The sequence below is a fragment of the Microtus pennsylvanicus genome, chromosome 4 (genome assembly GCF_037038515.1).
Source record: "Microtus pennsylvanicus isolate mMicPen1 chromosome 4, mMicPen1.hap1, whole genome shotgun sequence".
NCBI lineage: Eukaryota > Metazoa > Chordata > Mammalia > Rodentia > Cricetidae > Microtus > Microtus pennsylvanicus.
Window position 1 is genome coordinate 107,238,974 of NC_134582.1, and position 16,323 is coordinate 107,255,296.

A 16,323-nucleotide genomic window follows, 5' to 3' on the forward strand; every position below is an offset into this window, starting at 1 on the left:
GTATCAGTTTGCCAGCCACATGGTGCATCGGGCACTGACTTTTCTGCCATCAGCTCCAACTAGCACTAAGAAGCAACAGGCTGCTGTTCAGTGATTCCCAGCTCACAACTCAGACACTACTGCTCAGTGCATTACATGCCAGCCCACACGCTGCTGCCAGCAATCCCTGTGGCAGACATAGTCCACAACTCACACTGATGGAAAACTTTCGGTTTTCTCTTTATCCTGCTCCCAACCCTTGGAACCATTTGATCACATTACTAACTGCTCATAATTTGTTAAACAACGCATATTTTTTCAGTACCTAAGTAAGCAACACATGCCATTCACTGCTGATAACATCCCTCATCCATGAGGCTGCAACTGCACATATGCTGGCCTATAACTATTATGACACCTACTCCAGTTCATTGCAATTGGCTTACAACAGGTAAAATCTGAAAAACTGCAAACGTTTACTGATTAACATAACTATCCAGGAGTTCAATAATTATTTTGCTTAAACTATGAATGATATTCTACAAGGCTTAAGTGATTTCCCTTCTACAAACCTTTATTTGATTCTAGAAATTAGTTTTCTTTTTCATATTATCCCATTAAGAAATGGTTTGATAATAAAACCAAGGATGAGGCTCTTTTAGAAATAGTACAGTCCTCACAGATTAAGAATGGACAGCTAATTAAGAATATCTCTACTATGAGGAAAGATAGCATCAATTTGACAGAATTATCTGAAAGAATTTGTGCTGTTGAATTTAACAATCAGAATCTGTTGAAAACATATGATAGATTAAGGGATAACGTGTCTCTCCAGGAAGGTAATAAGCACACCATCAAAATTATGTCCAAGGATAAGATGTTATCTCTACGGAACAAGTTTCATACCTTGGAATCCTCAGTGAGGGCATTAGAAACAGAACACTGGACAGGAGATTCAGACTTTACTAAAGGCAGTGGTCAAAAGAATCTAAAAGATTAAGGAATTTATTAAAATTGATGAGCAGGAACAAAAGGAACAAGGACAGGTTTTAGCCTCATCAGTATGTGCCAGACCCCGAGACGACTTACACAGAGTTTTAACTGCATATCCAGTAATTTCCTCGGAAAGACCATCTGGCACAAAGTACCCTAAGTTAGTTAAAGAATATACATGGGAACAAATACATATGAGCTATATAAAAGAAAATAAACAAGTGATGGTTTCTTATGGGCTACATTCAACTTTTGTCAGGGAAATGGTGAAAATATGGGCTCCAAGCACTAAGGCAACCCCACACAATTGGCTTCAATTAATCTCAGAGGTCCTAGAAAATGAACCTCAGTTGCCTTGGAAGTGTTATTGGAGAGAATAGCCAAAAAAATTTAGAACAACAGGGAAATGCCAAAGGATTTAAGAATTCCCAAAATCAAATTCTTGGTGAGAGAAATAGAGTGAATGTTTGTAAGTTATTCCTTATGGATAATTTAAATTGTTATAGATTTTTGTCTATTTATAAAGGTTCAAATTATATTTATTATATTGAATATGCTCCTATTTCTGTTTAAAATATATGCACACCTATGCAAAGTTATTTTGTCAGATTATATGCATGTATGTTTCTACCTCTGTTTAAGACATTTTGTATATTGATACAATTTAAAAATATATTTATCATATTGCATTATACATTTATGCCTCTGATCGAGATATTTATACACTGTTTACATTTTGAGGTCACTGTCCTCCTTTACTGCACAGTTCTTTAAAGATTGTTTAATAGTCTGATATGAACTTTTAATCTTTATGTTATATAAGTATTAAGTATTGTAAGTCAATAGTCTTTCATATTTGTTATACTTTTAGTCAAACTAATTAGGTTCTTTAGATACATAGAGATTGTATTCTGCATAGATAGGTAACCTTCAACCATTTCAAAGATCTTTAGAACATGGGATTTAAATAACGTAGGATCCGGTTCACATGAGACATCATTGCTCCTGGCAGCACCAATATATTTCCAAGAGAATGTGAAGCACCAAAGACCAGTCTGGTCTACAGAGCTAGTACTAAAACAGGCTCCAAAGCTACACAGAGAAAAGAAAACCTTGTCTAGAAAACACCCCATCCCAAAAAAAGAATTCTACAATTAACACCTGCTTAAGGCCTTTCTCCTTCCTAGCTATAAACCTGCAGATTTAGGAATTCTCACTAAAAATTCTCATAAAAGAAGGTGCAATCCCAGAGCCTCCTAATTATACATATCGGATTATTAATCCCATCTGAGGCATCTCCAGAGCCACCCTATAATTTCAAATTGTAATTTGAGAGACATCAAAATGGGATGTACTGCTAGTACTTAGACACTGTGTTACACACACACTTTGCCCCCTAGAAGCCTTGCTCAAAGGTTCAGAATCTAAACAGTCTCACTGTGTGTCTGAGAATCTCTTTCTCTTAATCTCATGCTTAAAAATCTAGGGTTGAAATGTGTGTTGATAAGAGGTGCTTCATACTGCTACTTCAGAACACTCTTTTCCATGGGAGACCCAAAGATCTTGTCTGCCTGAGTCAGGCTCACTGAAATAGTAACAGGAGTCTTCACTGCTACAGGCAGCAACTCAGAGCTGTGGCCCTCCCTGTCTTAGCTGCCCCTGACAAGTAGGTGCATTTTAGAGCTCAGTGAATCACTATTGTGGCCATGAGAAAATCCCCTCGTGGTCCATGGCTCTACTAGCTGCATGCCCTTCTGGGGAAAGCATTGGGTGGTGCTCAGGTCTGGCAGTGTGAGGATGGATGTCTCGACAGCCAGAAGACTGGGGGCAAAAGAACCCTCCCACATCCTAGCCTTGGAATTCACTTTGCCTTCTTCATCCAGAGTACTCAACAGATAGGAGATGCCTGAGATGTCACCAAATGGCTCTTTCCTCACTATTTTTCTTTCTTCTTCAGTCTCTCTGTTGATTGCTCATACATGGACATTTCTATTTCGAACAGTTTTGAATAATCAGAACATTTCTCTCAAAGAGATTTTTATCAGGTCTTGGACTGACTGGTAACTAAATCTAATTCAATCATATGTAAGAAATTTGCTCAAGACCTGAGATCATCAAGAATGAGACAGAGCTTCCCTTTCATTTTCCTGACCATGGTTAACATGCTACACTCAGCTCTTGTGTTCTTCTAGTGCCTCCACATTCTACATTTACAATCACACCCATTATTTTCAAAGCAGCCAGCCAACAGTTAGTAAATGTGACTTCTAAGAAAGTCTTCTACTGAGACACATTCTTTTTGTACATTTTTATTGCTGTTATTCAATTAGTATATACTTGCAAAAAACCAACAGAAGTCAAACACCACAAACATAGCAAAAGTGAAAATTACTTCATCTCCAGGATGAAACCAAAATTTTGATGTATGTCTCTTCTACCTACATTGAAATGAATGTATCTTTTGTATATTATGACTTATAAAATATAATAACATTATTGGCAAAAACCAAAAACACAAACAAGCAAAAATAAACAAAAAATGCCACAGCTCCCACATCCAAAGAGATATTTTATTCTGAAGACAAATGTGAGCGATGCTGCCCTGGAACACAGGTTTCAGTTAGCCTAAATCCCATGCTCCAGTGAAGAGCAATGTAGCCTCATGACGTTTCTATAGTAACAGAAGAAAGGTATAGGCCAAGGCACTTTCAAATACATTTGTGAAAACATCAGAAGGGTGGGTTACAGTCAAACGGAGAAATGTCCGTTGTAGGCCCCAGATGCTGTCCGATAGCATTATAAAGTTTTCAAATTAATAAATTCCAATTGGTTTTTATCTGTTAGACCAAAAACATAGGTGGGCAAATAAATGACTCTTTATAGGGATGTAGGTAGTCCAGGATAAACTGTAATAAATCTCTGGACCTGCTACATTCCAGACTCTCCACATTACTGAAGTTCTATTCTGCCCATCTGCCTTTGCTTCCTCCAGGAATTCTCCTGCACACTGGACATTACACTTCAGCAACAACAGTGTCTTATTTGTTTAAACATAAATCCCTGTTCTCCAAACTCACAAGCTCATGTGGGATTCTTTTCTGTATGCTGTAAATATGTTTTATTCCCATTGGATAATGAAGAAGCTGTTTGGCGTAGTATTACCATTAGTTAATAAAGAAGCTATTTGGCCTATGGCAAGACAGAAGATAGCAATGCGGGAAATCCAAGCAGAGACAGAGGAGGACAGAAGGTGGAGTCAGAGAGATGCCATGGAGTTTGGAAGGAGGAAGATGCCAGAATGTTACCAGTAAACCATGAACAGCATGGCATAATATAAAATAATAAAAATGGTTAATTTAAGATGGAAGAGCTAGCTAGGAATATGCCTGAGCGATTAGCAAAGCACTGTTATAATTAATACAGTGTTGTGTGATTATTCGGGCCTGAGTGGCCAGGAAACAGAGGCAAAGTCTCTGTTTACATCAAGCCATCAAGTACACAACTTGCACAACTGTCCCGTTCTCTCTACGGGCAGTCAAATAGATCTGCATTATTCCAGCTTTGTAGGATTGCATTCCTATTCTTAGACAGGCTTAAAGCATTTCTGGACAAGTTTTAGAGGAAAAACTTCAAACATAGATTATTTTTAAATTTGTTTTTTAGTGTGTGTGTGTATGTGTGTGTGTGTGTGTGTGTGTGTGTGTGTGTGTTCCTGTCTGCATTCCCAAATGTGTTCTACATGTGTGCACTGGTCCTGGAGACCAGAAGAGGGAGTCAGATGCCCTGCTTCTGGGGGTGCTAAGGTGTTCATTGTTGCAGGATCTGAGAACTGAACCCCAGACCTCCACCAAAGTAGCCATTGTTTTTAACTGCTCAACCCTCCCTCCTGCACAGGGAGATTATTTTTATAAACATTATCAAATCACATGATATAATCAGTGTTAAACACTATTTCTCATGAGTGTTAACCATCAAAATTTCTCTTCTGAAGGGCCTTTTCCATGGTTTTAGCTGAGGTTCCTCTATATAAAATGTGTTTTTGTAAAACTTGCAAAAGTGTGTATTATAATGAAAATTATCTGAGACTCAGTAGGAAAGCTTTGCTTCAGTTTTACTCCATACCTCACACAATCATCGCAATAGGGGTATCTAACTTTGCGTTGGTGTCTGTCATTTCTCTTACAGACATCCTAAATTATATAATGCATGTCTTCATAAATCTAAATCTTCTGTCTTCTCCAGTCTAAGCCCTCAACATGAGAGAAAGAGAGAGACAAAGAGAAAAAGAGAGAAAGCTACAATTTCTCTTAATTAATGTTGCTTTGTCTCTCTCAACAAACAACTTTATCAAAATTGAAGCTTTTTTTTTGTTTGTTTTGTTTTGTTTTAAATTTTTATTTTTTTAATTTATTTATTTATTAAGGATTTCTGCCTCCTCCCCGCAACCGCCTCCCATTTCTCTCCCCCTCCCCCGATCAAGTCCCCCTCCCTCATTTGCTCGAAGAGCAATCAGTGTTCCCTGACCTGTGAGAAGCCCAAGGACCGCCCACCTCTATCCAGGTCTAGTAAGGTGAGCATCCAAACTGCCTAGGCTCCCCCAAAGGTAGTAAGGTAAGCCAGACCCAAAAAGAGGAACATGGGATGTACTCACTCATATTTGGTTTCTAGCCATAAATAAAGGACATTGAGCTTCTAATTCATGTTCCTAGAGAAGCTAAATAAGAAGGTGAATCCAAAGACAAACACATAGGCATCCTCATGAATATTAACCTTCATCAGGCGATGAAAGGAGACAGACACAGAGACCCACATTGGAGCACCGGACAGAAATCTCAAGATCCAAATCAGGAGCAGAAGGAGACGGAGCACGAGCAAGGAACTCAGGACCGGGAGGGGTGCACCCACACACTGAGACAATGGGGATGTTCTATCGGGAACTCACCAAGGCCAGCTGGCCCGGGTCTGAAAAAGCCTGGGATAAATCCGGACTAGCTGAACATAGCGGACAATGAGGAATACTGAGAAATCAAGAACAATCGCAGTGGGTTTTTGATCCTACTGCACTTACTGCCTTTGGGGGAGCCTAGGCAGTTTGGGTGCTCAAAATTGAAGCTTAACTGATCTCTTCTAAAGTTTAGTTTATACAAAGTTCCACAACTATGGTTACATATTCACAACTTTTTGTCGGTCCCATGGTGTAATGGTTAGCACTCTGGACTTTGAATCCAGCGATCCGAGTTCAAATCTCGGTGGGACCTTTTGTAAAGACCTTTCATAATTTTCAGCCTGGCATCATACGTGGAAGAACTTGTTCTTCTACTCCATGTGACATTGGACTCTCAAAACACAGACACAAAGGCAACAAGGCCTGGAGAAAACCTCCTATTTAGTTAGAGACACTGGGGAACAAACACCTCATGGCATCCCTAAGCAAACATTCCCCTGGAGAAACAACAGCCTGAACCTGCAATGTAGACTAGGAATGAGCTGATATGTGTTATGATTTGCTGGCCTGGCTTGTCAACTGTCCCTGTCCCTTTAAGAGATAAGCCCCGCCCTCTCCTAACCCCTCCCATTTCCCTGAGGGAATGGGTGTCTGTCTCCTCCAGCCTGTTCTCTCTCTTTGCATTGGTCTCCTGAAGAAGTAATTTCTATTGTCTCTCTCTCCTCCTCCTTCTCCCCTTCCCCCTTTCTTTTTTCCTCCATAACCCACGAAATAAACTCTACCAAACTGTCTCTCTGTGTCCCGAATCATTCTGACCTTCACCCATCAAGGTGACCCTCCAAAGACTCAGGGGACATGCCAAGGCCTGGGGGACCCGATTAGATTTCGGGTCACCCACCAAGGTTTCAGATCACCTGCCGCTACCCATCATTGGACCGGTCTTTCCCCCAGTCTCCTCTTGTATCTTTAAAAACGTGTAACTTTGGTGCATGACTCCGCCAGGCTTTCTCCATGCTCCCTCCCACCCACAGGCAGGTTGTCTGAGAGGACCCTAGAATAGAACCACTTTCCAACATTGCAAACAGGTTCCCTATCAACTTCTTTCTAATTTCTACCAGCAAACATGACTGCCGGTGTATTACCCCTGGCATCTCATGCCCATCTGCTTTTCCTTTCACTGGGCAGCCCCTTGCCACCCGCCTGTAAATGCTCATTTTATTCTCATTCCTATTCCTTTTATTTTATCTCTGCCACCACTACTGCTGGTCCCGCAGAAAGCAGCAAGATAAATCGGATCCACGAATCAGCTGTTTACAATTCCAGCCTTTGCTCCTCACCATGGCTGGTGGTATGGTGGCTCGGTGATGCAGTGGCTTATGGTGCTCAGTATTTTCCTCTCACCTCATGTATGAAAGAATGTGTGAATGGTGTGGCCACACGGGTGTAATTCTGCTTCAAATGTTTATTCCACACAGCCTCTATGTCTCTCTTGTTGTTATATTTAAAACTCTCTCTGCTCTAAATTTGTGGTTTTTCCATACAACATGTGAGTGCCACCATTTTCACGAAGGTCAGGTGACCTCACCGCCATCTTAACTAAGAGAAGGTCAAGTGACCAAGTCCCACCATCTTTACTGAGGTATCCTTGCCTAGTCTTGCAGTTTACTTACATTTTTGTCTCTAAATTCCTCTTACTCTTCCCTGTCCTCTTTCTCTCTGCCCTTTTTCTCTTCCTAAACTTGACTTTGTCCTATGTTTTGCCACCACCTTGCCAGGTCCAAGAGACACCAGACAGTTCCATACCACAAACCTTGAACAGGAGTAAAGCGACCAACTACCCTAGGATGTAATCAGCTTTCTCTGGTCTTCCCTACAAGATGATGCTCACAAATAAGAATCCGCCGTCCCAATTCCTTTAACTTGTTGTGCCTAAACTCCTGCCTTTTTATTATAAGAAAGAGATGGGAATGTTAAGATCTGCTGGCATAGTCTGTCACCTGAGTACTTTGTCCCTTTTAGAAACAAGCCCTGCCCCCTCCCAAGCCATCCCCTTCCACCCAGGGAAGTCGATATCCCTCCTCTTCCAGCTTGTGCTCTCTCTTTTCATCTCTTTCCTAAAGAAGTAACTTCTGTTCTCTCTCTCTTCCCTCTCCCCCTCTCTCTGCCTCTCTTTCTTCTTCCTCCTTCTCCCCTTCCTTCTTTCCTTTGACCTCCGTAACACACTAAATAAACTGTATACCCAAACTCTCTCTGTGTATGGTGCGTCTTTCTGTCTCTCACCCACAGAGGGGTCTCCCGTCTGCCAAGGTAACTCATCAAGGCCTCAGTGGGACCCACAGTGGCCTCTGGACCTGCTACCCCTCAAGAGACCACGGCACCTCGTGCGACCAGCCTTCCACCACCCCCACACCCTTATATCTTTAAAAAAGAATAACAGACAGTCCTGAGGGGAAGGGAGGGCAGCCAAATTTCAACAAGAATCCAGCTAAGCCAGTTCAGGCCCGATTACCTACTGTTGATACCTAATCGGGTCTCTCTCTAACCTTGCTATCTAGTCAAAAATCACTTCAGGAATTTCCTGTCTAGTAACCCTTACCCTACCATCAGCTGTGAATCCACAGCTGTTCCAGTTATATCTGGATTTAAGGGTCTGAGGACTTAACCCCAGGCCATCCACAAGAACAGCCAGTGTTCTTAACTGTTGAACCCTCCCTCTAGCACAGAGAGTTTATTTTCATAGACAATGTCAAATAACAAGCTAGAATGATATTCCTCATGAGTGTTAAATGTCTAAATTTCTCTTCTGAGGGGTCCTTTCCACGGTCTTAGTAGAAGTTCCTCTATGTAAAATGTGTTTTTGTAAAATTTTCAAAACTATGTATTATAATGGAAATTACCTGAGACTCAGAAGGAAAGCTTTGCTCCAGTTTTACCCTATACGTCACAAAGCTTTGCAATGGCCATGTCTAACTTTGCATTGGTGTCTCTCATTTTTCTACAGATGTCCTAACTGTGTAAGAAGAAGCCTCATTAATCTAAGTCTGCCCCAGACTATCTTCTCTAGACTAAGCCCTCAACAGGAGAGAGAGAGAGAGAGAGAGAGAGAGAAGCAATTTCTCTTAATGAATGTGTTGCTTTGTCTCTCCCAACAAACAACTTTATCAGAATTGATATCTCTTCCAAAGTTCAGTTTATACAAACAAAGTTCCACAACTATGGTTACATATTCATTTCTTTTTGTGGGTCCCATGGTGTAATGGTTAGCACTCTGGACTTTGAATCCAGCAATCCGAGTTCAAATCTCGGTGGGACCTTATGAAGGCTCTTTTGTAAAGATATTTCATAATTTCCAGCCTGGCATCGTATGTGGAAAAACTTGTTCTTCTACTCCATGTGACACTGGACTCTGAAAACACAGACACAGAGGTAACAAGGCCTGGAAAAACCCTCCTTCTAGGTGGAGATGCCCCAACAGCTAGGAGAGAACCCCCTTCCTGTGATGGCCTGTGACCTCCTCAACCCCACCCTGCTTGCTCCTGAATCTCATATTTCTCTTTGTCTTTTTCCTGATTTGTGTCCTGGCACTGCAAGAAAAAGATCATCTCCCACGGGCTGGAACCGCGAAGTAGCTGTCTCTGCCAGGACCACAGGCCCAGCTATGAAACTGAACGGGCTCTCCAGCCCAAGATGCTGCTTTGACAGCATCCCTTCCAAACACACACCTCATGGCATCCCTTAGCAAACATTCTCCTGGAGAAACAACAGCCTGAACCTGCAATGTAGACTAGGAATGAACTGATAGACAGTCCTGGGAGGAAGGGAGGACAGCAAAATTTCAACAAGAATCCGGCTAAGCCAGTTTAGGCCCAATTTTCTACTGTTGATACCTAACCTTGTTATCTAGTCAAAATCACTTTAGGAATCCTCCCCCCACCCACCCACCCAATAACCCTTATCCTACCATCAGCTGTGAATCTGCAGCTGTTCCTGTTATATCTGGATTTAAGTTCAATCTCTCCTCCCTATTGTTGAACCCTTCCATATAGAGTTCTGCCTGTTTAACACCATTTGGTACAAATTTTGATACTTCTCTCAAAGAAACCCACCACAAGATTTAGGGTGTGATCAGCCTAAGAGAAGACATATCAGGAGTGGTGGTCCAGACAAACTCATGACAGCCAGTTTCCTGAGGAAACCACAACAGACTCTCGAACCTGTCCTAAAAAATAAAGGTGATGACACAGTGATAGAATAAAATATAAAGACCTTACAATCATCGCAATAAAAACAAACAAAAAAATTCACTTGAATCAAATTCAACGACCTTGCATGATTTAAAAACAAGCAAAACAAAAACCTTTCAACAGATTAGAGGTAGCAGGAATAAGTTTCAACACAAAAAAGGCCATAGACAACACACCCTTTGTAAATGTCACACTCAGGAAGAGAAGTGTAAAGGGCTTTCCTCTGCATCCAGGTCAAGAGGTGTTTACTCTCTCCAATTCTTTTCAGCATAGTATTGGAAGTACGGACCTCTAGCAACCAGACAAGAGAAAAATAATAATAATAATAAAGAAGAATACTGATAGGGAAGAAATAAATAAGAACATCTTTCACTCCCCATTACCTTAATTTTTATTTTAAAAAAGAAATATAGAAATTACCTATATTTGCTAATGAGATGATTTTATATAGACAAAATCCAAAAACCTTCTCTGAAAAACTGTTTGAATTTATAAAGTCAATGAAGTTGAGGACATGAAATGTGCTTTAACAAACTACTAGTGTTCTGTGTAGTAATAATATAGTGTCTGAAAATGAAATTAAGAAATCTCTGCCCAGGCAGTGATAGTACACACTTTTAATCCCAAAAGACAGAGGCAGGCAGATCTCTAAGCTAGAGGCCAGCCTGGTCTACAGAGCACATTCCAGGACAGAGAAACCCTGCCTCACAAAGGAAGGAAGAAGAGAAGGAGGATGGAGGAAGGAAGGAAAGAAAGAGAGATGGGGGAAGGAAGGAAGGAAGGAAGGAAGGAAGGAAGGAAGGAAGGAAGGAAGGAAGGAAGGAAAGAAGGAAAGAAGGAAAGAAGGAAAGAAGGAACTCTAGAACTTGTTATATTTTGTTTGTGATCTAACAAATAAAGCTTGCCTGAAGATCAGAGTGTGGAGCTAGCCACTAGTTAGCCATAGAGGCCAGGAAGTGGTGTCACCATGGTCTACATGAGATTAATCCCATTTTAAAGAGAAACAGAGCCCAGCAGTGGTGGCTAAAACCTTTAATCTCAGTCTTGATTCACATGCCTCTAATCCCAGCACTAGGGAGGTGGAGACAGGAAGAAATATGGACAGAGAGAGGGATATAAAGCAGGAGAAGACAGAAACAAGACATTCAGTCTGAGGACTTGTAGAAACAGGATATCCCATTTGGTCTGGGGATTTTGTAGAGGTAAGAACTAGTGGCTGGCTGCTCTGCTTCTCTGATATGTTGGTGGGGGCTGCTCATTCATTCCCCAGCTGCTCAGACTCAAAATAACCACACAGAAACTATATTAATTGCAATACTGTTTGGCCAATAGCTTAAGTGTATTTTTTGCTAACTCTTTTATCTTAAATTAACCCATTTTTATTAATCTGTGTATTGTCACATGGTTGTGGCTTACTGGCGAGGTTTTGGTGGGCTCCTGCAGAGGCATCTATCCCCTGTGGGTGGCTACATGGCTTCTCACTGACTCTGCCTACTCTCTCTATATATCTTTTCCAGCTTGGCTATATTCTGCTAAGCCATTGGCCAAAAGCAGCTTCTTTATTAACCAATGGTAATAAAAAATATACATAACATACAGAAGGGAATCCCACACCACCTCCCCTTTTCTGTCTAAATAAAAATGAAGGTTTTAACTTTTACATAGAAAGACTACATACAATGAAACAGCTATCAAGCAAGAATTATAATTACAATATTTACATCTATTTTTATCATAACTAAGGAAAATTATAACTATTTTTAACTCCATCAAAGACTCCAAAAGGATATACTATTACCTAAGTAAACAGGAAGTGCATTGTAAGAAACTTTTAAAACTCTAGAATTGACAGAGACATCTCATTTCCTAGACAGTTACGCAAAGTTCTTTTGGAACATTGGGGCACCCGTCTTCAGCCTACAGGCCCATAGTATCCGGCTGACTTTTCCATGAAGCAGGAAATTTCAAAGACAGTTTTACCTATATTGCAGTTTGTCAGTCACTTTTTTGTATGTGTATCCTACAGAATGTCTAGCAGACTCTTTTATGAAGCAGGAACTCCAAAGGATCATCTCACCTTTAGACAAGTTCAGCAGTCATTTCTCTGTGGGCCTTGCAGTTCATATAGCATAACATCAAGCAGTCCAGATAGAGCAGTTTCTTGCCCTAATGGCTAACCAACACCATAAGGAGCCTCTTTAGTGCCCATCATCTTCTTGAAGTAAATTGGTACTGCCAGGAACAGGTGAGTCTCATTGTCATGAAAAGTCTAAGTTCTTAAAACATTTTAAATGCCATATTCTGCAGTCTTTGCAAGATTTGAAGAATACCTGTCTAACTGAAATATATCTCTATATATGTAGAAAACCTAATGTAACTAAAAGCTTGACTATTATTGATGACTATCTATTAATCTGTATTTCTTAATTATATGTTACATTTTAAATGAGCTGTACAAATACAATACCTTAATCAAGAACAGAAATATACATAACAAAATTGAGCTAATACTTATATCAATAGACCAAGATTTATACCAATACAAAGTATTCATCTCTATAGCATATCCCCCTTTAAATGTAAACAAACATTTATAAACAATATTTGGGAATTTGGGTGTAGTTCTCTCCAAACTGCTTTCTCTTTTTTGTTAGGTGAAGTAATTTTGTGGGTGTTCACAGTGACCATTCAGGGGGTTTTGGTACATCAAACCACATTAGTCTGGAAGGAATTCATAGGTTATCATCCTCTGTGGAAACAAAAGAAGAACCTCTTTTCCAAAGCAACAAATCCTTAGACCCAAATTTTGAAGTCAAGATACCTTTAAAATATAAATGTTGGTTTAGCTTAGCAGCCCATACAATGAAATGTCTCTTTGTACTTAGGTCATTCACAGTCAAAAAATTCAAAGAAAACACAATAATTCACATAATCTAGACTCTCTAGGTAAATTAGTCTTATCTTGCTCACACTAATAATAGTAAATATTAGAGTAAATATTTGGAGGTCGTCGCAGCTCTCCTGGAGTGCAGGCTTGCAGGATTTAATGCAGTGTACTGCATGGGTGACTTTTCTGTGACCTTTGTAAGAAATTAGCATAAACTTGGAAGCCTAAAACCATACACATTTATGCTCTTAGTTTAAGGGTCAGAAATCCAAGTTTTAGCTAGGCCAAACACCTCCAAAGAGTAGAAGAGAATCTGCTTCTTTTATTTTTTTTCAGCTTTTTTGTTTTTTGATTGTTTGTTGCTTTTGTTTTTCAAGACAGGGTTTCTCTGTGTATCCCTGGCTGTCCTGAAACTCACTCTGTACACCAGGCTGACCTCAAACTCAAATCTTCTCCTGCCTCTGCTTTCCTGGCATTTTCAGCTCTTAAGCTGCTTCCCTTGGCTTGTGGGGGCCTCTGCCATCCTTAAAGCCAGCAGTGCAGACCTTGCATCAGTCTATACCTTGTTTTTATCATCTCCACTTTCTTCTTCCGAAAACACAAGATTCTGATCAGGGCTCATGTGACCTAAATAATGTTACCAATAATCCTGACCGGTGTGCCCACCGGGACCGAAGTGACAAGTCTGTTATGTGGATAATGACTTCATCCTGATTGTACTTAAGGTCCCATTCAGAAGAGGAATTCACACCTGGGGTTGTAAGCCCAGTTCAAAGTATCATAGGTCCTACTTGGGAAGCTGCTGGTGTTTTTCTGTTAAGTGGATGTAATGTGCTTGTCAAATTGCCTTTAACTAACTATGTTCATAACCAGGAATTGGTGCTACTGCTAGCTTTGGTCAGAAAAGTTTGTCTTCCCAAGCACAGGCATCAGTGCTAGCTACAGATGCATAACTGGTCGAAGTGCTGAGAGTCCAGCCAAAACAGACACCATACACTCTATAGCACTCCTTCCAAGGAAGGATGGAGTGGGAAGAATATGAGAGCCAGAAGAAGTGGGGGGAGTGATGTGGAACCCTGATTTTCTCAAATACCATGCTGCTACTCTCATGAACTCACAGCAGCTGTGACCCTGCACAAAACCCACATGAGACTGTGCCCATGAACGTTCCTCCACAGAGAGGTCCTGAACTCCTAACTTCCTGGGGATTTAGAAGTAGATTGGTGCTGCCAGGAGCAATTGTGTCGGACATCAAGAGAATCCTAAATTATTTAAATGCCATGTTCTACAGATTTTTGAAGTGGTTGAAGATTACCTATCTATGTGGAATATAATCTCTGTGCATTTAGAGAACCTGACTAGCCTAACTATAAGTATGACAAACATGGGTGACTATTGATTTCTAACTCTTAATACCTATGTAGCTTAAAAACTAAGACTTCACATTCTAAAATTAGACAGTCTTTAAATACATGTGCAGTAAATGAGGACAATGATGCCAAAATGTAAACAACATATATAAGTATCTTGACCAGAGATAGAAATGTATACTGCAATATGATATTTAACTTCAATATATCCTAAAACTGCATCAATATGCAAAATATCTTAAGCAGAGGTAGAAACATGCATGCATACAATATGACAAAATAACTTTACATTGGTCACAAATATTGAAAACAGAAATGAGGTATATTCAATATAACAAATATAATTTTAATTTCTATCAATATACAAATTATCTTAGGAATACAAAGATAATTTATATATGTGTGTATATGTGTATATATATATATATGTATATACACACACACAAGAATCTATACCAATGTAAATTGCCTATACCTAATAGTTCACAAGTAGATACACTAATGTACCTATTATTCCATCCCATCCATTTCTCCCCCCCTTTTTTTTTATCAAAACGATCCCTGAGCCTACTTTATTTCCACCCCCAACCCTATACAATTTATGAGCAACCCATAACAGATAATAATTGTCCCTAACCCTGAGGACAAACTCTGTTGGGAGAGGGGATGTCATCTTCTAGAATTACTTCTAGCTGTCATGGGGACAATGTTATTTCTATGGGATCCTATAAAAACTAAAATGATGGTTAAGTTTTAAGGTTACTGTCTAGTACAATTGTAGGTAGTCTCCAAGTAGTTAGTAGGGTTTGTTTGTTTGTTTGTAGTTCTTATTTGAAGTTCTGGCCAGAATGTGGTAAGAAGGTGTACCATCTCAGCTAGCCAAGTTGGAATAATCTTGAGCAGTTTGTAACCCAAAACCTATCTTAGAGGGCTGCTATCAACATCATGGCATCGTATGAACCAGGTGGAATTGTTGTGGGCTCCATCTGCTCCATCTTCTTCCCTCTTTCCAGGTGACTCTGGGTTGTGTGGAGTTGACAATAAAAACTAATTAGGACAACATGCACGAAAATATCAAAAAGACATTTTATTTAAAAAATAAAGGAACGAAAAGAGAAAAAACAGAACAAAGAGCTAAATTGTCCAAGAACTCCTAGTTTGTACAACTAGATACTTACTAAAATATTAGCAAATTCATTCAGGTTGGGAAAAGAGAAGAAGCAGTTGGAATTTGCTCTTATGGAATTATTATCGAGCAAAAGCAATGGGTGTAATTGTTTACTTTTCCTTTATATTTTACACTTTAAGTGCCTCACAAAAGAGTCACTTGTGAGCACTTAGCCCTCAGAAGATGTTTTCTTTCCCACACTTGATGCCTTTTGTTTATGCAATCTCTGTAAATGCTCTGTAATTCTGGTCATACTGCTTGAAATCTGTTCTTTTGATTTCTGTATAAATCTACTTTCAGAAATAAAGAAAAAAACAAAAACACTTAGAAAAACAAATCTCAAATGTCTTAGAATTTTCCCTGGCTGATAATATTTTGAAATGAGTGTGTGGTCCTGTCTGCTTGTGTGCGGATGTGGTTGCTATGGGATAGATTGAAATCCACCAATACACCCAATGAAAGCCTGGTCTTTGTCTTGTTTGCCGCTTGTTCTTTCTCTAACAGAGACTGTTTCTCCCATGCGCTTTGCCTGATTCCTTCTAACTCGGTATCACACTCTCTGCCTTTCTTCTCTACGCTGCTCTCTTTCTTCGCAGTTGGCATGCCCCCTTCTCTGCTGTCCCTAATACGTTTGTTATTTTTCATATTGCTGTGACCAAACTCCTGGTAAGAAGCAACAGCAGAAGTGGGATTCATTTGGGCTCACTGTAACAGGAAAGAGGACCATGGGAACATAT

General features: G+C 40.0%; 2 non-coding genes across 2 annotated transcripts; both read left to right on the plus strand.

Moving 5' to 3' along the window:
• The first annotated feature begins 6,158 nt into the window (after nucleotides 1-6,158).
• Trnaq-uug (transfer RNA glutamine (anticodon UUG)) lies at nucleotides 6,159-6,230 on the plus strand. The gene has a single exon. It is a non-coding gene; the product is annotated as a tRNA-Gln (tRNA).
• A 2,929-nt stretch (nucleotides 6,231-9,159) lies between these two features.
• Trnaq-uug (transfer RNA glutamine (anticodon UUG)) lies at nucleotides 9,160-9,231 on the plus strand. The gene has a single exon. It is a non-coding gene; the product is annotated as a tRNA-Gln (tRNA).
• The last annotated feature ends 7,092 nt before the right edge of the window (nucleotides 9,232-16,323 follow it).